At 48.6% G+C, this 27,707-nt stretch overlaps 1 protein-coding gene across 3 annotated transcripts in view; it reads right to left on the reverse strand.

The window, feature by feature from the left end:
- Positions 1 to 27,707, reverse strand: part of large1 (LARGE xylosyl- and glucuronyltransferase 1) — a 781,831-nt gene that overhangs the window by 163,173 nt on the left and 590,951 nt on the right. The gene's annotated exons all lie outside the window — the stretch shown is intronic.

Consider the following 27,707-nt stretch of genomic DNA (forward strand, 5'->3'; position numbering starts at 1 on the left):
TGTCTCACCCGGACTGTAACATACTTACTGTTTCACACAGACTGTCTCACTCGGAATGTAACACACGGGCTGTAACACATGGACTGTCTCACACTGACTGTAACACGCGGAATGTAACACACGGACTGCAACACACAGAACATAACTCACGGACAACGGACAATAACACATGGACATTAACACGCGGACGTAACACGCGGACTGTGACACACGGATTGTGTCACGTGGACTGTGGCACATGGACTGCGACACACAGACTGTCTCACGTGGACTGCAACACACAGACTGTAACACACGGACTGTCTCACACAGACTGTCTCACACAGACTGTAACACACAGACTGTAACACACAGACTGTAACACACAGACTGTCCGACATGGACTGTAACACACGCACTGTCTCACACACGGACTGTAACATACCGACATTCTCATCGGGACTGTCTCACACGGTCTGCCCCAAACGGATTGCAACACACGGACTGTGACATAAGGACAGTGACATAGAGACTGTGACACAGGGACTGTGACACACGGTTAGTGACACACAGACTGTGACAGACGGACTGTGACAGACAGACTATATCACACGGACAGTGTCACATGGACTGTCTCACACTGACTGTAACACATGGACCGTAACACACGGACTGTCACATTGACTGTAACACACAGACTGTGACACACGGACTGTGACACACGGACTGTGACACACGGACTGTAACACAGGGACTGTAAAACACGGATTGTCTGATGGACTGTAACACATGGACTGTAACATGCGGTCTGTCTGATGTGGACTGCAACACGGACTGTAATACACGGACTGTCTCACACAGACTGTAACACATGGACTGTAACACATGGGCTGTATAACACAGACTGTAACACGCGGACTGTCTCACGAGGACAGTAACAAAGGGACAGTAACACAGGGACAGTAACACACGGCCTGTAACACGTGGACTGCAACAGACGGACTGTAACACATAGACTGTCTCACACGGACTGTAACATATGGACTGTCTCACATGGACTGCAACACATGGACTGTCTCATACGGACTGTGACACAATGACTGTAACATGCAGACTCTCTCACACGGACTGGGGCACACGGACTGTAACACAAGGACTGTAACACACGGACTGTAACACACGGACTGTCTCACGCGGACAGTAACAAAGGGACAGTAACACATGGACTGTAACACTTGGATTGCAACAGACAGACTGTAACACATGGGCTGTCTCACACAGACGGTAATGCAAGGACTATGACACAAGGACTGTCTCACACAGACTGTCTCACATGGACTGGGGCACACGGACTGTAACACACGGACTGGCACACACGGAACGTAACACACTGACTGTAAGACACAGACTGGAACACATGGACTGTAACACACGGACTATCTCATGCGGACTGTAACACAAGGACTGTAACACACGGATAACACATGGACTATCTCACACAGAACTGTAACACACACACACACGGAATATAATACACAAACTGTCTCACACGGATTGTAACACATGGACAGTCTGACACGGACTATCCTATGCGGACTGTAACACACGGATGTCTCACATGGACTGTGACACACTGAAGGTGACATACTGACTATGACACACGGACTGTGACACACGGACCGTCTCACACGGACCGTAACAAGAGACTGTCACATGGACTGTAACACACGGATTGCAACACACTGACTGTAACACACATGTAACACACGGACTATAACACACAAACTGGCTCACAAGGACTGTAACACACGGACAGTCTGACACGGACTATCTCGTGCGGATTGTAACACATGGACTGTAATGCACGCACTGTAACGCACGGACAGTAAAGCACGGACTGTATCGCATGGATAGTAACACACAGACAGTAACACATGGACTGTAACACACGGACTACAACACACGGACTGCAACACACGGACTGCAATACACGGACTGCAACACATGGACTGTTAAACACGGACTGTCTCACAAGGACTGCAACACACGGACTGTAACACACGGACTGTAACACACGGACTGCAACACACGGACTGCAACACACGGACTGTAACACACGGACTGTAACACACGGACTGTAACACACTGACTGTAACACATGGACCGTCACACACGGACTGTAACACAGAGACTGTAACGCAGAGACTGTATCACATGGACTGCAACGCACGGACTGTAACACACGGACTGTAACACACGGACGGTGACACGCTGACTGTAACACACGGACCGTCACACACAGACTGTAATACAGAGACTGTAACACATGGACTGTAACACACGGACTGTAACACATGGACTGGCACACAGGGACTGGCACACATGGACTGGCACACACGGAACGTAACACACGGACTGTTTCACACGGACTGTAACACATAGACTGTAACACACGGAGTGTAACACAGGGACTGTAAATCATGGATTGTCTCACGCGGATTGTAACGCACAGACTGTCTCACATGGACTGTAACACGCGGACTGTAATATGCGGACTGTAACATGCGGAATGTAACACGCAGACTGCAACACGCGGACGGTAACACGGACTGTCTGATGGACTGTAACACGCGGACTGTCTCACGAGAACAGTAACAAATGGACCGTTACACATGGACTGTAACACGTGGACTGCAACAGATGGACTGTAACAGGCGGACTGTCTCACACGGACTGTCTCACACGGACTAGGGCACATGACTGTAACACAAGGACTGTAATACATGGATTGTAACACATGGACTGTAACAGGCGGACTGTCTCACGCGGACAGTAACAAAGAGGCAGTAACACACAGATTATAACACATGTACTGCAACAGATGGACAGTAACACATGGACTGTCTCACACGGACTGTGACACAAGGACTGTAACACGCGGACTGTCTCACATGGACTGGGGCACACGGACTATCTCATGTGGACCGTAACACACGGATAACACATGGACTATCTCACACGGACTGTGACACAAGGACTGTGACACAAGAACTGTAACACACATGTAACACACGGACTATAACACACAAACTGTCTCACATGGATTGTAACACACGGACAGCCTGACATGGACTATCCCACGCGGACTGTCTCACTCGGACCATAACACACGGACTGTAACACAGAGACTGTCACATGGAATGTAACACACAGACTGTAACACACGGACTGTAACAGAGACTGTCACATGGACTGTAACACACGGACTGTAACACACAGACTGTAATACACGGACTGTAACACACAGACTGTAAAATGTGGACTGTCTCACGTGGACAGTAACACACGGACTGTAACACGTGGACTGCAACAGACAGACTGTAACACATGGACTATAACACACGATTGTAACACGCGGACTGTAACACACGGATTGTAACACACGGACAGTAACAAAGGGACAGTAGCACACGGACTGTAACATGTGGACTGCAACAGACGGACTGTAACACAAGAACTGTAACACACGGACTGTCTCACACAGACTCTAACACAAGGACTGTAACATACGGACCGTCTCACATGGACTGTAACACACGGACTGTCTCGCACGGACTGTATTGCATGGACTGTGACACACGGACTGCAACACACAGACTGTCCCACACGGACCGTAACACAGAGACTGTCACATGGACTGTAACACATGGACTGTAACACACGGACTGTAACACGTGGACAGTAACAAAGGAACAGTAACACACGGACTGTAACGCGTGGACTGCAACAGATGGACTGTCTCACACAGCTGTAATGCACGGACTGTGACACAAGGACTGTAATACACGGACTGTGACACACGGACTGTCTCACACGGACTGTAACATACGGACTGTGACACACGGACTGTCTCACATGGACTGTAACACACGGGCTGCAACACATGGACTGTAACATGGACTGTAACACACAGACTGCAACACATGGACTGGCACACACGGATGCAACACATGGACTGTAACACTCATAGAAACATAGAAAATAGGTGCAGGAGTAAGCCATTCGGCCCGCACCACCATTCAATATGATCATGGCTGATCATGTATCCAAAGTGATATATCTGTTTTGGAGGGAGATGATCGCAGGGGACCGCTGCACTACCTTCCTACTCCTGCTCTGACTGATGGTCACCCATTCCCTATCTGCCTTTGTAACCTTTACCTGCGCTGTGACCAACTCACTAAACGTGCTATTCACGACATCCTCAGCATCGTGGATACTCCAGAGTGAGTCCATGCACAGCTCCAGTGCCGCAATGCGGTCTGTCAGGAGCTGCAGCTGGATTCACTTCTTGCACGGATTGTCTCACTTGGTCTGTAACACACGGAACGTAACACATGGACTGTAACACACGCACTGTAACACATGGACTGTCTCACACAGAATGTAATACACGGACTGTAACATGGACTGTAAAACATGGACTGACTGACAGACTGTCTCACACGGACTGTGACACACGGACCAGAACACAGAGACCATCACATGGACTGTATCACGCGGACTGTAACACGCGGACTGTCTCACAAGGACAGTAACAAAGGGACAGTAACACATGGACTGTAACATGTGGACTGCAACAGATGGACTGTAACTCATGGACTGTCTCACACGGACTGCAACACATGGACTGTCTCACAATGACTGTGACACAAGGACTGTAACATGTGGACTCTCTCACACAGACTCTCTCACACAGACTGTGGCACACGGACTGTAACACAAGGACTGGAACACATGGACTGTAACACATGGACTGTCTCACATGGACTGGGGCACACGGACTATAACACAAGGACTGTAACACATGGACTGTAACACACGGACTGGCACACACAGAATGTTACACACGGACTGTAGGACACAGACTGTAACACATGGACTGTAACATACAGACTATCTCATGCGGACTGTAACACAAGGACTGTAACACACAGATAACACATGGACTATCTCACACAGAACCGTAACACACACACGGACTATAACACACAAACTGTCTCACACAGATTGTAACACACGGACAGTCTGACACAGACTATCCCACGCGGACTGTCTCACTCGGACTGTAACCCACGGATGTCTCAGATGGACTGTGACACACTGAAGGTGACATACTGACTATGACACATGGACTGTGACATACGGACCGTCTCACACGGACTGTAACAGAGACTATCACATGGACTGTAACACACGGGCTGCAACACACTGACTGTAACACACATGTAACACACGGACTATAACACACAAACTGGCTCACAAGGACTGTAACACACGGACAGTCTGACACGGACTATCTCACGCGGATTGTAACAGACGGACTGTAATGCACGGACTGTAACGCACAGACAGTAACACACAGGCAGTAACGCACGGACTGTATCGCACTGATAGTAACACACGGACAGTAACACACGGACTGCAACACACGGACTGCAACACATGGACTGTTAAACACGGATTGTCTCACAAGGACTGCAACACACGGACTGTAACACACTGACTGTAACGCACGGCCTGCAACACACGGATTGCAACACACAGAGCGTCACACACGGAGCGTCACACACGGACTGTAACACACTGACTGTAACAGACGGACCGTCACACACGGACTGTAACACAGATACTGTAACGCAGAAACTAACACACGGACTGCAATGCACGGACTGCAACACACGAACTGCAACACACGGACTGTAACACAAGGACTGCAACACATGGACTGTAACACACGAACTGCAACACACAGACTGCAACACAAGGACCGTAACACGTGGACTGTAACACACGGGCCGTCACACACGGACTGTAACACAGAGACTGTAACACACGGACTGGCACACAGGGACTTGCACACAGGGACTGGCACACATGGAGCGTAACACACGGAACGTAACACAGACTGTTTCACATGGACTGTAACACAAGGACTGTAACACATGGACTGTAACACACGGAGTGTAACACAAGGACTGTAAAACATGAATTGTCTCACGTGGATTGTAACGCACAGACTTTCTCACATGGACTGTAACACGCGGACTGTAATACGCGGACTGCAACACGTGGACTGTAACACGCGGAAGGTAACACACGGACTGTCTGATGGACTGTAACACACGGACTGTAACACGCGGACTGTCTCACGAGAACAGTAACAAAGGGACCGTAACACATGGACTGTAACACGTGAATTGCAACAGACGGACTGTAACACATGGACTGCAGCACACGGACTGTCTCACACGGACTGTAATGCACGGACTGCAACACACGGACTGTGACACAAGGACTGTAACACGCGGGCTGTCTCACACGGACTGTCTCACATGGACTAGGGCACATTGACTGTAACACAAGGACTGTAACACATGGACTGTAACAGGCGGACTGTCTCACGCGGACAGTAACAGAGGGGCAGTAACACACGGATTATAACCGTGGACTGCAACAGATGGACTGTAACACATGGACTATCTCACACAGACTGTCTCTCACGGACTGTGACACACAGACTGTGACACAAGGACTGTGACACAAGAACTGTAACACGTGGGCTGTCTCACACGGACTGTTTCACATGGACTGGGGCACACGGACTGTAAGACACGGACTATCTCATGTGGACCATAACACACGGATAACACATGGACTATCTCACACGGAATGTGACACAAGGATTGTGACACAAGAACTGTAACACACATGTAACACACGGACTATAACACACAAACTGTCTCACATGGATTGTAACATACGGACAACCTGACACGGACTATCCCAGGCGGACTGTCTCACTCGGACTGTAACACACTGACTGTAACACACGGACTGCAACACACGGACTGGGGCACATGGACTGTAACACACGGACTATCTCATGTGGACCGTAACACACGGATAAAACATGGACTACCTCACACAGGCTGTGACACAAGAACTGTAACACACATGTAATACACAGACCATAACACACAAACTGTCTCACATGGATTGTAACACACGGATAGCCTGACACGGACTATCCCACATGGACTGTCTCACTCGTACTGTAGCACACGGACTGTCTCAAATGGACTGTGACACACTGAAGGTGACACACGGACTGTGACACACGGACCGTCTCAGACGGACCATAACACATAGATTGTAACACAGAGACTGTCACATGGAATGTAACACACAGACTGTCACATGGACTGTAACACACGGGCTGCAACACACTGACTGAAACACACTGACGGTAGCACACAGACTGCAACACACGGATTGTCTTACACGGACTGTAACACATCGACTGTAACACATGGACTGTAACATGCGGACTGTCTCATGTGGACAGAACCCACACGGACTGTAACACGTGGACTGCAACAGACAGGCTATAACACACGGATTGTAACACGCGGACAGAAACAAAGGGACAGTAACACACTGACTGTAACACGTGGACTGCAACAGACGGACTGTCTCACATGGCTGTAATGCAAGGACTGTGACACATGGACTGTGACACAAGGACTGTAACATGCTGTCTCACACGGACTGTCTCACACAGACTGTAACACAAGGACTGTAACACACGGACTGTCTCACACGGACTGTAACACGTGGACTGTAACATACGGACTGTCTCACATGGACTTTCTCGCATGGACTGTGACACATGGACTGCGACACACGGACTGTGACACACGGGCTGCAACACATGGACTGTAACACGGACTGTAACACACGGACTGTAACACATGGACTGTCACACGCGGATGCAACACATGGAAATGAACACACATAAAAACATAGAAAATAGGTGGAGTAGGCCATTCGGCCCTTTGAGCCCGCACCACCATTCAATATGATCCAAAGTGGTATATCTGTTTTGGAGGGAGATGACTGCAGGGGACCGCTGCACTACCTTCCTACTCCTGCTCTGACTGATGGTCACCCATTCCCTATCTGCCTTTGTAACCTTTACCTGCACTGTGACCAACTCACTAAACATGCTATTCACGACATCCTCAGCATCGTGGATGCTTCAGAGTGAGTCCATGCACAGCTCCAGTGCCGCAATGTGGTCTGTCAGGAGCTGCAGCTGGATACACTTACTGCACGGACTATAACACACGGACTGTCTCACTCGGTCTGTAACACACGGACTGCAACACATGGACTGACTCACACGGATTGTAACACATGGACTGTAACACGGGGTCTGTAACAAGCGGACTGTAACACGCAGACAGTAACACACGGACTGTAACACGTGGACTGCAACAGACAGACTGTAACACATAGACTGTCTCACACGGGCTGCAATGCACGGACTGTGACACAAGGACTGTAACACGCTGACTGTCTCACACGGACTGTAACACACAAACTGTCTCACACGGAATTTCTCACATGGCATGTAACACAAGGACTGTCTCACAAGGACGGTAACACACGGACTGTAACACATGAACTGTCTCACGCGGACTGCAACACATGAACTGTCTCACGCGGACTGCAACACATGGACCGCAACACATGGACTGTCTCACACGGACTGCAACACATGGACCGCAACACATGGACTGTCTCACACGGACTGTAACAGACAGACTGTAAGAGATGGACTGTATCACTCGGACCGTAACACAGGGACTGTCTCACATGGACTGCAATAAATGGACTGTAACACGCGGACTGTTTCACGCGGACTGTAACACGCAGACTGTCTCACATGAACTGCGACACACGGACTGTCTCACACGGACTGTCTCACACGGACTGTAACACACGGACTGTAACACACGAAGTGTAACGCAGAGACTGTCACATGGACTGTAACGCACGGACTGTAACGCATGGACTGTACCACACGGACTGTCTCACTCGACTGTAACACACGGACTGTCTCACATGGACTGTAACGAACGCACTGTAAAGAACGGAATGTAACACACAGACTGTAACACATGGACTGTAACATGCGGACTGTTACACATGACCTGTAACGCAGAGACCGTCACATGGACTGTAACACACGGACTGTAACACACGGACTGAAACACATGGAGTGTAACACACGGATTGGCACACACGGACTGGCACACATGGACTGTAACACAAGGAATGTAACACATGGACTGTAACACACGGATTATAAAACATGGACTGTCTCATGCGGATTGTAAGGCACAGACTTTCTCATGTGGACTGTAACACGTGGACTGTAACACACGGACTGTATCACGCGGACTGTAACACGCGGACTGTCTCACAAGGACAGTAACAAAGGGACAGTAACACATGGACTGTAACATGTGGACTGCAACAGATGGACTGTAACTCATGGACTGTCTCACACGGACTGCAACACATGGACTGTCTCACAATGACTGTGACACAAGGACTGTAACATGTGGACTCTCTCACACAGACTCTCTCACACAGACTGTGGCACACGGACTGTAACACAAGGACTGGAACACATGGACTGTAACACATGGACTGTCTCACATGGACTGGGGCACACGGACTATAACACAAGGACTGTAACACATGGACTGTAACACACGGACTGGCACACACAGAATGTTACACACGGACTGTAGGACACAGACTGTAACACATGGACTGTAACATACAGACTATCTCATGCGGACTGTAACACAAGGACTGTAACACACAGATAACACATGGACTATCTCACACAGAACCGTAACACACACACGGACTATAACACACAAACTGTCTCACACAGATTGTAACACACGGACAGTCTGACACAGACTATCCCACGCGGACTGTCTCACTCGGACTGTAACCCACGGATGTCTCAGATGGACTGTGACACACTGAAGGTGACATACTGACTATGACACATGGACTGTGACATACGGACCGTCTCACACGGACTGTAACAGAGACTATCACATGGACTGTAACACACGGGCTGCAACACACTGACTGTAACACACATGTAACACACGGACTATAACACACAAACTGGCTCACAAGGACTGTAACACACGGACAGTCTGACACGGACTATCTCACGCGGATTGTAACAGACGGACTGTAATGCACGGACTGTAACGCACAGACAGTAACACACAGGCAGTAACGCACGGACTGTATCGCACTGATAGTAACACACGGACAGTAACACACGGACTGCAACACACGGACTGCAACACATGGACTGTTAAACACGGATTGTCTCACAAGGACTGCAACACACGGACTGTAACACACTGACTGTAACGCACGGCCTGCAACACACGGATTGCAACACACAGAGCGTCACACACGGAGCGTCACACACGGACTGTAACACACTGACTGTAACAGACGGACCGTCACACACGGACTGTAACACAGATACTGTAACGCAGAAACTAACACACGGACTGCAATGCACGGACTGCAACACACGAACTGCAACACACGGACTGTAACACAAGGACTGCAACACATGGACTGTAACACACGAACTGCAACACACAGACTGCAACACAAGGACCGTAACACGTGGACTGTAACACACGGGCCGTCACACACGGACTGTAACACAGAGACTGTAACACACGGACTGGCACACAGGGACTTGCACACAGGGACTGGCACACATGGAGCGTAACACACGGAACGTAACACAGACTGTTTCACATGGACTGTAACACAAGGACTGTAACACATGGACTGTAACACACGGAGTGTAACACAAGGACTGTAAAACATGGATTGTCTCACGTGGATTGTAACGCACAGACTTTCTCACATGGACTGTAACACGCGGACTGTAATACGCGGACTGCAACACGTGGACTGTAACACGCGGAAGGTAACACACGGACTGTCTGATGGACTGTAACACACGGACTGTAACACGCGGACTGTCTCACGAGAACAGTAACAAAGGGACCGTAACACATGGACTGTAACACGTGAATTGCAACAGACGGACTGTAACACATGGACTGCAGCACACGGACTGTCTCACACGGACTGTAATGCACGGACTGCAACACACGGACTGTGACACAAGGACTGTAACACGCGGGCTGTCTCACACGGACTGTCTCACATGGACTAGGGCACATTGACTGTAACACAAGGACTGTAACACATGGACTGTAACAGGCGGACTGTCTCACGCGGACAGTAACAAAGGGGCAGTAACACACGGATTATAACCGTGGACTGCAACAGATGGACTGTAACACATGGACTATCTCACACAGACTGTCTCTCACGGACTGTGACACACAGACTGTGACACAAGGACTGTGACACAAGAACTGTAACACGTGGGCTGTCTCACACGGACTGTTTCACATGGACTGGGGCACATGGACTGTAAGACACGGACTATCTCATGTGGACCATAACACACGGATAACACATGGACTATCTCACACGGAATGTGACACAAGGATTGTGACACAAGAACTGTAACACACATGTAACACACGGACTATAACACACAAACTGTCTCACATGGATTGTAACATACGGACAACCTGACACGGACTATCCCAGGCGGACTGTCTCACTCGGACTGTAACACACTGACTGTAACACACGGACTGCAACACACGGACTGGGGCACATGGACTGTAACACACGGACTATCTCATGTGGACCGTAACACACGGATAAAACATGGACTACCTCACACAGGCTGTGACACAAGAACTGTAACACACATGTAATACACAGACCATAACACACAAACTGTCTCACATGGATTGTAACACACGGATAGCCTGACACGGACTATCCCACATGGACTGTCTCACTCGTACTGTAGCACACGGACTGTCTCAAATGGACTGTGACACACTGAAGGTGACACACGGACTGTGACACACGGACCGTCTCAGACGGACCATAACACATAGATTGTAACACAGAGACTGTCACATGGAATGTAACACACAGACTGTCACATGGACTGTAACACACGGGCTGCAACACACTGACTGAAACACACTGACGGTAGCACACAGACTGCAACACACGGATTGTCTTACACGGACTGTAACACATCGACTGTAACACATGGACTGTAACATGCGGACTGTCTCATGTGGACAGAACCCACACGGACTGTAACACGTGGACTGCAACAGACAGGCTATAACACACGGATTGTAACACGCGGACAGAAACAAAGGGACAGTAACACACTGACTGTAACACGTGGACTGCAACAGACGGACTGTCTCACATGGCTGTAATGCAAGGACTGTGACACATGGACTGTGACACAAGGACTGTAACATGCTGTCTCACACGGACTGTCTCACACAGACTGTAACACAAGGACTGTAACACACGGACTGTCTCACACGGACTGTAACACGTGGACTGTAACATACGGACTGTCTCACATGGACTTTCTCGCATGGACTGTGACACATGGACTGCGACACACGGACTGTGACACACGGGCTGCAACACATGGACTGTAACACGGACTGTAACACACGGACTGTAACACATGGACTGTCACACGCGGATGCAACACATGGAAATGAACACACATAAAAACATAGAAAATAGGTGGAGTAGGCCATTCGGCCCTTTGAGCCCGCACCACCATTCAATATGATCCAAAGTGGTATATCTGTTTTGGAGGGAGATGACTGCAGGGGACCGCTGCACTACCTTCCTACTCCTGCTCTGACTGATGGTCACCCATTCCCTATCTGCCTTTGTAACCTTTACCTGCACTGTGACCAACTCACTAAACATGCTATTCACGACATCCTCAGCATCGTGGATGCTTCAGAGTGAGTCCATGCACAGCTCCAGTGCCGCAATGTGGTCTGTCAGGAGCTGCAGCTGGATACACTTACTGCACGGACTATAACACACGGACTGTCTCACTCGGTCTGTAACACACGGACTGCAACACATGGACTGACTCACACGGATTGTAACACATGGACTGTAACACGGGGTCTGTAACAAGCGGACTGTAACACGCAGACAGTAACACACGGACTGTAACACGTGGACTGCAACAGACAGACTGTAACACATAGACTGTCTCACACGGGCTGCAATGCACGGACTGTGACACAAGGACTGTAACACGCTGACTGTCTCACACGGACTGTAACACACAAACTGTCTCACACGGAATTTCTCACATGGCATGTAACACAAGGACTGTCTCACAAGGACGGTAACACACGGACTGTAACACATGAACTGTCTCACGCGGACTGCAACACATGAACTGTCTCACGCGGACTGCAACACATGGACCGCAACACATGGACTGTCTCACACGGACTGCAACACATGGACCGCAACACATGGACTGTCTCACACGGACTGTAACAGACAGACTGTAAGAGATGGACTGTATCACTCGGACCGTAACACAGGGACTGTCTCACATGGACTGCAATAAATGGACTGTAACACGCGGACTGTTTCACGCGGACTGTAACACGCAGACTGTCTCACATGAACTGCGACACACGGACTGTCTCACACGGACTGTCTCACACGGACTGTAACACACGGACTGTAACACACGAAGTGTAACGCAGAGACTGTCACATGGACTGTAACGCACGGACTGTAACGCATGGACTGTACCACACGGACTGTCTCACTCGACTGTAACACACGGACTGTCTCACATGGACTGTAACGAACGCACTGTAAAGAACGGAATGTAACACACAGACTGTAACACATGGACTGTAACATGCGGACTGTTACACATGACCTGTAACGCAGAGACCGTCACATGGACTGTAACACACGGACTGTAACACACGGACTGAAACACATGGAGTGTAACACACGGATTGGCACACACGGACTGGCACACATGGACTGTAACACAAGGAATGTAACACATGGACTGTAACACACGGATTATAAAACATGGACTGTCTCATGCGGATTGTAAGGCACAGACTTTCTCATGTGGACTGTAACACGTGGACTGTAACACACGGACTGTATCACGCGGACTGTAACACGCGGACTGTCTCACAAGGACAGTAACAAAGGGACAGTAACACATGGACTGTAACATGTGGACTGCAACAGATGGACTGTAACTCATGGACTGTCTCACACGGACTGCAACACATGGACTGTCTCACAATGACTGTGACACAAGGACTGTAACATGTGGACTCTCTCACACAGACTCTCTCACACAGACTGTGGCACACGGACTGTAACACAAGGACTGGAACACATGGACTGTAACACATGGACTGTCTCACATGGACTGGGGCACACGGACTATAACACAAGGACTGTAACACATGGACTGTAACACACGGACTGGCACACACAGAATGTTACACACGGACTGTAGGACACAGACTGTAACACATGGACTGTAACATACAGACTATCTCATGCGGACTGTAACACAAGGACTGTAACACACAGATAACACATGGACTATCTCACACAGAACCGTAACACACACACGGACTATAACACACAAACTGTCTCACACAGATTGTAACACACGGACAGTCTGACACAGACTATCCCACGCGGACTGTCTCACTCGGACTGTAACCCACGGATGTCTCAGATGGACTGTGACACACTGAAGGTGACATACTGACTATGACACATGGACTGTGACATACGGACCGTCTCACACGGACTGTAACAGAGACTATCACATGGACTGTAACACACGGGCTGCAACACACTGACTGTAACACACATGTAACACACGGACTATAACACACAAACTGGCTCACAAGGACTGTAACACACGGACAGTCTGACACGGACTATCTCACGCGGATTGTAACAGACGGACTGTAATGCACGGACTGTAACGCACAGACAGTAACACACAGGCAGTAACGCACGGACTGTATCGCACTGATAGTAACACACGGACAGTAACACACGGACTGCAACACACGGACTGCAACACATGGACTGTTAAACACGGATTGTCTCACAAGGACTGCAACACACGGACTGTAACACACTGACTGTAACGCACGGCCTGCAACACACGGATTGCAACACACAGAGCGTCACACACGGAGCGTCACACACGGACTGTAACACACTGACTGTAACAGACGGACCGTCACACACGGACTGTAACACAGATACTGTAACGCAGAAACTAACACACGGACTGCAATGCACGGACTGCAACACACGAACTGCAACACACGGACTGTAACACAAGGACTGCAACACATGGACTGTAACACACGAACTGCAACACACAGACTGCAACACAAGGACCGTAACACGTGGACTGTAACACACGGGCCGTCACACACGGACTGTAACACAGAGACTGTAACACACGGACTGGCACACAGGGACTTGCACACAGGGACTGGCACACATGGAGCGTAACACACGGAACGTAACACAGACTGTTTCACATGGACTGTAACACAAGGACTGTAACACATGGACTGTAACACACGGAGTGTAACACAAGGACTGTAAAACATGGATTGTCTCACGTGGATTGTAACGCACAGACTTTCTCACATGGACTGTAACACGCGGACTGTAATACGCGGACTGCAACACGTGGACTGTAACACGCGGAAGGTAACACACGGACTGTCTGATGGACTGTAACACACGGACTGTAACACGCGGACTGTCTCACGAGAACAGTAACAAAGGGACCGTAACACATGGACTGTAACACGTGAATTGCAACAGACGGACTGTAACACATGGACTGCAGCACACGGACTGTCTCACACGGACTGTAATGCACGGACTGCAACACACGGACTGTGACACAAGGACTGTAACACGCGGGCTGTCTCACACGGACTGTCTCACATGGACTAGGGCACATTGACTGTAACACAAGGACTGTAACACATGGACTGTAACAGGCGGACTGTCTCACGCGGACAGTAACAAAGGGGCAGTAACACACGGATTATAACCGTGGACTGCAACAGATGGACTGTAACACATGGACTATCTCACACAGACTGTCTCTCACGGACTGTGACACACAGACTGTGACACAAGGACTGTGACACAAGAACTGTAACACGTGGGCTGTCTCACACGGACTGTTTCACATGGACTGGGGCACATGGACTGTAAGACACGGACTATCTCATGTGGACCATAACACACGGATAACACATGGACTATCTCACACGGAATGTGACACAAGGATTGTGACACAAGAACTGTAACACACATGTAACACACGGACTATAACACACAAACTGTCTCACATGGATTGTAACATACGGACAACCTGACACGGACTATCCCAGGCGGACTGTCTCACTCGGACTGTAACACACTGACTGTAACACACGGACTGCAACACACGGACTGGGGCACATGGACTGTAACACACGGACTATCTCATGTGGACCGTAACACACGGATAAAACATGGACTACCTCACACAGGCTGTGACACAAGAACTGTAACACACATGTAATACACAGACCATAACACACAAACTGTCTCACATGGATTGTAACACACGGATAGCCTGACACGGACTATCCCACATGGACTGTCTCACTCGTACTGTAGCACACGGACTGTCTCAAATGGACTGTGACACACTGAAGGTGACACACGGACTGTGACACACGGACCGTCTCAGACGGACCATAACACATAGATTGTAACACAGAGACTGTCACATGGAATGTAACACACAGACTGTCACATGGACTGTAACACACGGGCTGCAACACACTGACTGAAACACACTGACGGTAGCACACAGACTGCAACACACGGATTGTCTTACACGGACTGTAACACATCGACTGTAACACATGGACTGTAACATGCGGACTGTCTCATGTGGACAGAACCCACACGGACTGTAACACGTGGACTGCAACAGACAGGCTATAACACACGGATTGTAACACGCGGACAGAAACAAAGGGACAGTAACACACTGACTGTAACACGTGGACTGCAACAGACGGACTGTCTCACATGGCTGTAATGCAAGGACTGTGACACATGGACTGTGACACAAGGACTGTAACATGCTGTCTCACACGGACTGTCTCACACAGACTGTAACACAAGGACTGTAACACACGGACTGTCTCACACGGACTGTAACACGTGGACTGTAACATACGGACTGTCTCACATGGACTTTCTCGCATGGACTGTGACACATGGACTGCGACACACGGACTGTGACACACGGGCTGCAACACATGGACTGTAACACGGACTGTAACACACGGACTGTAACACATGGACTGTCACACGCGGATGCAACACATGGAAATGAACACACATAAAAACATAGAAAATAGGTGGAGTAGGCCATTCGGCCCTTTGAGCCCGCACCACCATTCAATATGATCCAAAGTGGTATATCTGTTTTGGAGGGAGATGACTGCAGGGGACCGCTGCACTACCTTCCTACTCCTGCTCTGACTGATGGTCACCCATTCCCTATCTGCCTTTGTAACCTTTACCTGCACTGTGACCAACTCACTAAACATGCTATTCACGACATCCTCAGCATCGTGGATGCTTCAGAGTGAGTCCATGCACAGCTCCAGTGCCGCAATGTGGTCTGTCAGGAGCTGCAGCTGGATACACTTACTGCACGGACTATAACACACGGACTGTCTCACTCGGTCTGTAACACACGGACTGCAACACATGGACTGACTCACACGGATTGTAACACATGGACTGTAACACGGGGTCTGTAACAAGCGGACTGTAACACGCAGACAGTAACACACGGACTGTAACACGTGGACTGCAACAGACAGACTGTAACACATAGACTGTCTCACACGGGCTGCAATGCACGGACTGTGACACAAGGACTGTAACACGCTGACTGTCTCACACGGACTGTAACACACAAACTGTCTCACACGGAATTTCTCACATGGCATGTAACACAAGGACTGTCTCACAAGGACGGTAACACACGGACTGTAACACATGAACTGTCTCACGCGGACTGCAACACATGAACTGTCTCACGCGGACTGCAACACATGGACCGCAACACATGGACTGTCTCACACGGACTGCAACACATGGACCGCAACACATGGACTGTCTCACACGGACTGTAACAGACAGACTGTAAGAGATGGACTGTATCACTCGGACCGTAACACAGGGACTGTCTCACATGGACTGCAATAAATGGACTGTAACACGCGGACTGTTTCACGCGGACTGTAACACGCAGACTGTCTCACATGAACTGCGACACACGGACTGTCTCACACGGACTGTCTCACACGGACTGTAACACACGGACTGTAACACACGAAGTGTAACGCAGAGACTGTCACATGGACTGTAACGCACGGACTGTAACGCATGGACTGTACCACACGGACTGTCTCACTCGACTGTAACACACGGACTGTCTCACATGGACTGTAACGAACGCACTGTAAAGAACGGAATGTAACACACAGACTGTAACACATGGACTGTAACATGCGGACTGTTACACATGACCTGTAACGCAGAGACCGTCACATGGACTGTAACACACGGACTGTAACACACGGACTGAAACACATGGAGTGTAACACACGGATTGGCACACACGGACTGGCACACATGGACTGTAACACAAGGAATGTAACACATGGACTGTAACACACGGATTATAAAACATGGACTGTCTCATGCGGATTGTAAGGCACAGACTTTCTCATGTGGACTGTAACACGTGGACTGTAACACACGGACTGTAACACGCGGACTGTAACACGCGGACTGTCTCACGTGGACAGTAACAAATGGACTGTAACACACGGACTGTCTCACATGGTCTTTAACACATGGACTGTAACACGCGGACAGTAATAAAGGGACAGTAACACACGGACTGTAACACGTGGACTGCAACAGACGGACTGTAACACATGGTTATCTCGCACGGACTGTCTCACATGGACTGTAATGCACAGACTGTACCACACGGACTGTCTCACTCGGACTGCAACACGCGGACTGTCTCACATGGACTGTAACGAACGCACTGTAAAGAACGGAATGTAACACACGGACTGTAACACATGGACTGTAACACTCGGACTGTAACACACGGACTGTAACACACGGACTGTAACACATGATCTGTAACGCAGAGACCGTCACATGGACTCTGACACACTGACTGTAACACATGTAGTGTATCACATGGACTGGCACACACGGACTGGCACATACAGACTGTAACACACGGAACGTAATGCACAGACTGTCTCACACGGACTGTCTCACACGGACTGTAACACAAGGAATGTAACACATGGACTGTAACACACGGACTATAAAACATGGACTGTCTCATGCAGATTGTAAGACACAGACTTTCTCTTGTGGACTGTAGCACAGACTGTAACACATGGACAGTGACACACGGACTATCTGACGGACTGTAACACGTGGACTGTCTGATGCGGACTGCCACACGGACTGTAACACGTGGACTGTCTTACACGGACTGTAACACAAGGACTGTCTCACACGGATTGTAACATACGGACTGTCTCACATGGACTGTAACACACGGACTGTCTCGCACAGACTGTAATGCACGGACTGCGACACATGGACTGTGACACGCAGACTGTAACACGTGGACTGTAACATGCGGACTGTAACATGCGGATTGTGTGACATGGACTGTAACACACAAACTGTCTCACACGGAATTTCTCTCATGGACTGTAACACAGATTGTAACATAAGGACTGTAACACAAGGACTGTAACACACGGACTGTAACAGACGGACTGTAACAGATGCACTGTATCACTCGGACTGCAACACAGGGACTGTTTCACATGGACTGTAACATGCAGACTGTCTCACGCGGACTGTAGCACGCAGACTGTCTCACATGAACTGCAACACATGGACTGTCTCACATGGACTGTAACACACGGACAGTAACACATGATCTGTAACGCAGAGACTGTCACATGGACTGTAACGCACGGGCTGTACCACATGGACTGCAACACACGGGCTTTCTCACTCGGACTGTAACGCACGGACTGTAACGCACGGACTGTAACGCACGGACTGTAACACGCGGACTGTAACACGCGGACTGTAACACGCGGACTGTAACACGCGGACTGTAACACGCGGACTGTCTCACATGGACTGTAACGAATGGACTGTAAAGAATGGAATGTAACACACGGACTGTAACACGCAGTCTGTAACACATGGACTGTAACACACGGACAGTCTGACACACGGAGGTCTAACAAAGCAAAGGAATACAGATTAAATGGTACGACACTGAAAAGTGTAGAGGAAGAAATCGACTTTGGCATGCAGGTCCACAGACTCCTGAAGGCAGCAGGCCAGGTAGATCAAGTGGTTAAGAAGGCAAATGGAATACTTGCCTTTATTAGTCAAGGCATGGAATACAAGAGCAAGGACATTATGCTTGAACTGTATAAAACACTGGTTAGGCCGCAGCTGGAGTGCGGAGTTCAGTGCTGGTCACCACATTACAGGAACGATGTGATTGCACTGGAAAGGGTGCAAGGGAGATTTACAAGAATGTTGCCTGAACTGAAGAATTTTGGCAATGAGGAAAGATTGGAGATGCTGGGTTTGTTTTCTTTGGAACAGAGGAGGCTGAGGGGAGACCTGATTGAGGCGTATAAAATTATGAGGGGCCTGGATAGAGTAAATAGGAAGGACCTGTTTCCCTTGGCAGAGGGGTCAACAACCATTCGGCATAGATTTAAAGTCATTGGGAGTAGAGGAGATATGAGGGGAAATGTCTTCACCCAGAGGGTGGTGGGGGTCTGGAATTCTGCCTGAAAGGTTGGTAGAGGCAGAAAGCATCACCACATTTAAAAAATACTTGGATGTGCACTTAAAGTGCCGAAGCCCAAGAGCTGGAAAGTGGGATTAGGCTGGATAGCTCTTGGTCGGCTGGTGGGGACACGATAAGACGAATTGGCCTCCTTCTGTGCTTTAAGTTTCTATGATGCTATGATTAACACTTTCATTGCTAATCTCACATTATGGCTTTCAATTACCAATGTCACATTAACGCTTTCAGTCCTAATCTCACATTAACACTTTCATCACCAATCTCACATCACAAAGCGTTAACGTGAGATTGGTAATGACAGTGTCACAGGAACAAAGATCATAAGAAATAGGAGCAGGAGTAGGCCATTTGGTACATCGAGCCAGCATTGCCATTTAATAACATCATGGCTGATCTGATTGTGGCCTCAGCTTCATTTCCCTGCCCGCTCCCCATAACCCTTGGCTCCTTTCAATGTGAGATTGGTAACGAAAGAGTTAATGTGGGACTGGTAATGAAAGTGTTACAGAGATTGGTAATAAAAGTGTTATTGTGGGATTGGTAATGAAAGTGTTAATGCGTGACTGGTAATGAAAGGATTAATGTATGATTGGTAATTTAAGGGTTGATGTGAGATTGGTAATGATAAAGTTAATGTATGATTGGTAATGAAAGTGTTAATGTGGGATTGACAATGAAAGTGTCACCAGAACATAAGATCATGGGTTAGAACCTCCACCTTTGTGCTTGGGCGATATTTCTGGCGTGGGCGGTAAAAAAGGGTTTTCAGATCGCTAGCTTCTCGCCCATTCTCAAAGCACCTAGAGTTAGAGCCTCCACTTTTGTGCTTATCGCCCAAAAATGGGCGTTATTTCCAGCATGGGCGGTAAAAAGAGTTGTCAAATCGCCAGCTTCTCGCCCATTCTCAAAACACCTAGTTTACATTTTTGAAAATGGCCGTTACCGTGAGCAATATCAAATGGGTGGTAGCGTTAATTTTTTTGACCTTCTGCCGTAAAGTGTGGCTGTCCTTAGCAACGGGATGGCAACGCTCAATTCCCACGATTCTGGAGGTCAAGAGTCAGCATGACATGCGCAGAAGAGGAGAGAGAGAGAGAGAAGGAGCTCAGAGGGACTGAAGGCGTGGCTGGATGTGGTGTGGCTGCTTTGGGAGGAAGGAGGGAGACTTTAGAGCTTCACAGCAAGTAGGCAAACAAAAATTAGCTGTTACCAGTCACATATTTGACCGAATTTGGCCTATAATGGAGCGAGAGGAAGAGGCATCACAGCACGCTGTGGAGAGTGACGCTGGAGAGAGCAGTGAGGTGGGAGAGGAGCACATTGGAGGCCGCAAAAGAGCCAGGAGGTTCTCGGATGAGGCAAATGCCTCCCTCCTGCAGGTCGAGTTACGCTGGGGTGATTTGACACAGGGAGGGCGTGGGAAGCCCACCCCAAAGGCCTACCGGAGGATATGGACCGAGATAGCAGAGGTGGTCTCGTCAGCGACCAACGAGGTGCGTGAGGGCAACCAATGCCACAAACGATGGAACGATCTTGTGGGATCCACAACAGTAAGTATTACATTGATTTACATGTACTTATGTATTTATATAATTTGATTTGTAACAGTCATGAGTGACTATCAACAGATGTGAGGTCTTTCACTTTTACCGGGAATGTTTTACTCAAACCTGCGGTCATGGTGTACGTCTTTAAGTAAAGAATGATAATAATCATAATAATCATGATTACATCTGTCGGTTATGTGTTGTATCAGTCTCTGTGACAGTACCTAGCAATGATGTCACGCAATGATCTCATGCCATATCATCCTGTCACCTTTTACAGAAGAAGCTATCGATGATGAGGTCTGTGCAGAGGCGAATGAGTGGGGGGGGCCACCAGTCCCCAGCGACATCACAGAGATGGAGGAGCGAGTGCTAGCACTCGTGGAGAAGCATCCCCGGATGTATCTACAGACCCTGAAGTGTTGCCACGTGAGTAAAGCTTACACCACTGCATGATGTAAAGTCAATAGATGCCACACTAACTTATATCCAAACAATCATATATAATAGATGATTGCTAAAAGTGTCATAGAAATAATTCTGGCCTAATGAAAATCATTGCAATGCACAATGTGTTGATGGTCATGAAATGTGATGTCTGCGATGATTTTGAGAGCGGTGGTGCTTTTGTCGTGCATATGCTGTGTGTAGCGCTGGACTCACCTTGTGACCCTAGCACCCCCTTCTCCTCTAATAACCTCAATTGTATCTTGCAGCTCAGCCAGCAGCATGGCCCCAGGCAAGGCCACAGAGGCCAGAATGTGGGGGCGCGGGGCAGGAGGCGGCGGACGATCCTACTACATTTAAACTAATATGGCAGGGGGATGGGAACCAATGCAGGGAGACAGAGGGAAACAAAAAGGAGGCAAAAGCAAAAGACAGAAAGGAGATGAGGAAAAGTGGAGGGCGGAGAAACCCAAGGCAAAGAACAAAAAGGGCCACTGTACAGCAAAATTCTAAAAGGACAAAGGGTGTTAAAAAAACAAGCCTGAAGGCTTTGTGTCTTAATGCAAGGAGTATCCGCAATAAGGTGGATGAATTAATTGTGCAAATAGATGTTAATAAATATGATGTGATTGGGATTACGGAGACGTGGCTCCAGGATGATCAGGGCTGGGAACTCAACATTCAGGGGTATTCAACATTCAGGAAGGATAGAATAAAAGGAAAAGGAGGTGGGGTAGCATTGTTGGTTAAAGAGGAGATTAATGCAATAGTTAGGAAAGACATTAGCTTGGATGATGTGGAATCTATATGGGTAGAGCTGCAGAACACCAAATGGCAAAAAACGTTAGTAGGAGTTGTGTACAGACCTCCAAACAGTAATAGGGGTGTTGGGGAGGGCATCAAACAGGAAATTAGGGGTGCATGCAATAAAGGTGTAGCAGTTATAATGGGTGACTTTAATATGCACATAGATTGGGCTAGCCAAACTGGAAGCAATACGGTGGAGGAGGATTTCCTGGAGTGCATAAGGGATGGTTTTCTAGACCAATATGTTGAGGAACCAACTAGGGGGGAGGCCATCTTAGACTGGGTGTTGTGTAATGAGAGAGGATTAATTAGCAATCTCATTGTGCGAGGCCCCTTGGGGAAGAGTGACCATAATATGGTGGAATTCTGCATTAGGATGGAGAATGAAACAGTAAATTCAGAGATCATGGTCCAGAACTTAAAGAAGGGTAACTTTGAAGGTATGAGGCGTGAATTGGCTAGGATAGATTGGCGAATGATACTTAGGGGGTTGACTGTGGATGGGCAATGGCAGACATTTAGAGACCGCATGGATGAATTACAACAATTGTACATTCCTGTCTGGCGTAAAAATAAAAAAGGGAAGGTGGCTCAACCGTGGCTATCTAGGGAAATCAGGGATAGTATTAAAGCCAAGGAAGTGGCATACAAATTGGCCAGAAATAGCAGCGAACCTGGGGACTGGGAGAAATTTAGAACTCAGCAGAGGAGGACAAAGGGTTTGATTAGGGCAGGGAAAATGGAGTACGAGAAGAAGCTTGCAGGGAACATTAAGGTGGATTGCAAAAGTTTCTATAGGTATGTAAAGAGAAAAAGGTTAGTAAAGACAAACGTAGGTCCCCTGCAGTCAGAATCAGGGGAAGTCATAACGGGGAACAAAGAAATGGCAGACCAATTGAACAAGTACTTTGGTTCGGTATTCACTAAGGAGGATACAAACAACCTTCCGGATATAAAAGGGTTCAGAGGGTCTAGTAAGGAGGGGGAACTGAGGGAAATCTTTATTAGTCGGGAAATTATGTTGGGGAAATTGATGGGATTGAAGGCCGATAAATCCCCAGGGCCTGATGGACTGCATCCCAGAGTACTTAAGGAGGTGGCCTTGGAAATAGCGGATGCATTGACAGTCATTTTCCAACATTCCATTGACTCTGGATCAGTTCCTATGGAGTGGAGGGTAGCCAATGTAACCCCACTTTTTAAAAAAGGAGGGAGAGAGAAAACAGGGAATTATAGACCGGTCAGCCTGACCTCAGTAGTGGGTAAAATGATGGAATCAATTATTAAGGATGTCATAGCAGTGCATCTGGAAAATGGTGACATGATAGGTCCAAGTCAGCATGGATTTGTGAAAGGGAAATCATGCTTGACAAATCTTCTGGAATTGATAGGTCCAAGTCAGCATGGATTTGTGAAAGGGAAATCATGCTTGACAAATCTTCTGGAATTTTTTGAGGATGTTTCCAGTAAAGTGGACAAAGGAGAACCAGTTGATGTGGTATATTTGGACTTTCAGAAGGCTTTCGACAAGGTCCCACACAAGAGATTAATGTGCAAAGTTAAAGCACATGGGATTGGGGGTAGTGTGCTGACGTGGATTGAGAACTGGTTGTCAGACAGGAAGCAAAGAGTAGGAGTAAATGGGTACTTTTCAGAATGGCAGGCAGTGACTAGTGGGGTGCCGCAAGGTTCTGTGCTGGGGCCCCAGCTGTTTACATTGTACATTAATGATTTAGACGAGGGGATTAAATACAGTATCTCCAAATTTGCGGATGACACTAAGTTGGGTGGCAGTGTGAGCTGCGAGGAGGATGCTATTAGGCTGCAGAGTGACTTGGATAGGTTAGGTGAGTGGGCAAATGCATGGCAGATGAAGTATAATGTGGATAAATGTGAGGTTATCCACTTTGGTGGTAAAAACAGAGAGACAGACTATTATCTGAATGGTGACAGATTAGGAAAAGGGAAGGTGCAACGAGACCTGGGTGTCATGGTACATCAGTCATTGAAGGTTAGCATGCAGGTACAGCAGGCGGTTAAGAAAGCAAATGGTATGTTGGCATTCATAGCGAGGGGATTTGAATACAGGGGCAGGGAGGTGTTGCTACAGTTGTACAGGGCCTTGGTGAGGCCACACCTGGAGTATTGTGTACAGTTTTGGTCTCCTAACTTGAGGAAGGACATTCTTGCTATTGAGGGAGTGCAGCGAAGATTCACCAGACTGATTCCCGGGATGACGGGACTGACCTATCAAGAAAGACTGGATCAACTGGGCTTGTATTCACTGGAGTTCAGAAGAATGAGAGGGGACCTCATAGAAACGTTTAAAATTCTGACGGGTTTAGACAGGTTAGATGCAGGAAGAATGTTCCCAATGTTGGGGAAGTCCAGAACCAGGGGTCACAGTCTGAGGATAAGGGGTAAGCCATTTAGGACCGAGATGAGGAGAAACTTCTTCACCCAGAGAGTGGTGAACCTGTGGAATTCTCTACCACAGAAAGTAGTTGAGGCCAATTCACTAAATATATTCAAAAGGGAGTTAGATGAAGTCCTTACTACTCGGGGGATCAAGGGTTATGGCGAGAAAGCAGGAAGGGGGTACTGAAGTTTCATGTTCAGCCATGAACTCATTGAATGGCGGTGCAGGCTAGAAGGGCTGAATGGTCTGCTCCTGCACCTATTTTCTATGTTTCTATGTTTCTATGTGGTGCTGAGGAGCTCCGATTGTCGCCCGTCAATCCGCTGGGTCTGTTCTCGACAGATGAGAGCGCGGACTTCGAAGAACCTGCATCGCCACGCTCCAGAACCCATTCCACCCCAAGGCCATCTAGTGATCCTCCGGTCATTCCCGCCTCCACTCTGCTCCCCAGGACGGCGCCGACCCCGCGGAGGCCTCATGGACGCAGCAGGTCTGTTCCACGAGTGCGACATGACTGCGGAGAGATAGTATAGTTGTTCAGGAGCACTGTAGACATTGGTGACCAGCTCATCGAAGCTTTGGGGGGCATATCCCGACACCTGGCCACCATGACCGAGTACACTCTGCGCATGGCGGAATCCCTGGATGCGATAGCCAGGAATACTGCTGCCACAGGCCTCCCAGTGGTCCCCGAGCGCGGCACTCCACCCCTAGGTTCTGCACCACCACTATGATGAGAGCAAGGACCAAGATCCTGCGTCTGCATCAGAGAATGTTGCCCCCTTGGCATCCCACGCTCCCGTACCCGTCCAACCAACGCATCTGCATTCATTCCCCCCAATGACGCACCGCCTGAGGAGCTCCTCGGTCAGGCGCCATGGAGTGAGGAGGGGAAGGGGTAGAGGTGGGGAGAAGGAGAGGGGGGAAGGAAAGTGAGGTGCATGTCCGGAGGTGATGGCTGTGTTGTATCTCCATCTGGGTGTATGCAATTTGTTGCAATGTATGGGGGCTGGGGACCACGCTCCTGCTTTGCCTTTGTATTCTGTGTTGCTGGACATGTTGAACATGTGATTTATGTCAATGGTGGGAAAAGTGGGGTGTGGGCGGGGGTTGGTTGTTATTGGCTGTGATACTTATGATTTCAGACCAATGTTGGTATTAAACTTTTGTTATTGAACATTACCTTGTTGAGCATTGTCTCAGATAGCTGGACCATGACACACTGGTGATTCCTTACCATGAAAGGGTTAAATACAACTTAACATCAATCAACGTAAACGTTAACTGGCACCAAGGTGCTGGTCACCATTGATGTCTGAGCTGTACACACACAGCAGTGTGTCAGCATTGTCACTCACATCAGCGCTCTTTCAGGCAAATCTTTCAGATATCAACTCCTCACGGAAGAGTGGGGATTTAACAAATGCCAGCCACACCGCTGGCGTTCCTTCCGGTTAGTTCCACTTTTAGTGGGCGTTTTTTGAGCGAGCGATATTGTGGCGATATGTGTGCGAGGTGGCGAAATTGAAGATGGGCGATCTCCATTGCCGCTAGTTTGGGTAAATATGTTCTTTACGACAAAAAACAGTGGGCGAGCGTTAAT

The sequence above is a fragment of the Pristiophorus japonicus genome, chromosome 15 (genome assembly GCF_044704955.1).
Source record: "Pristiophorus japonicus isolate sPriJap1 chromosome 15, sPriJap1.hap1, whole genome shotgun sequence".
Taxonomy (NCBI): domain Eukaryota; kingdom Metazoa; phylum Chordata; class Chondrichthyes; family Pristiophoridae; genus Pristiophorus; species Pristiophorus japonicus.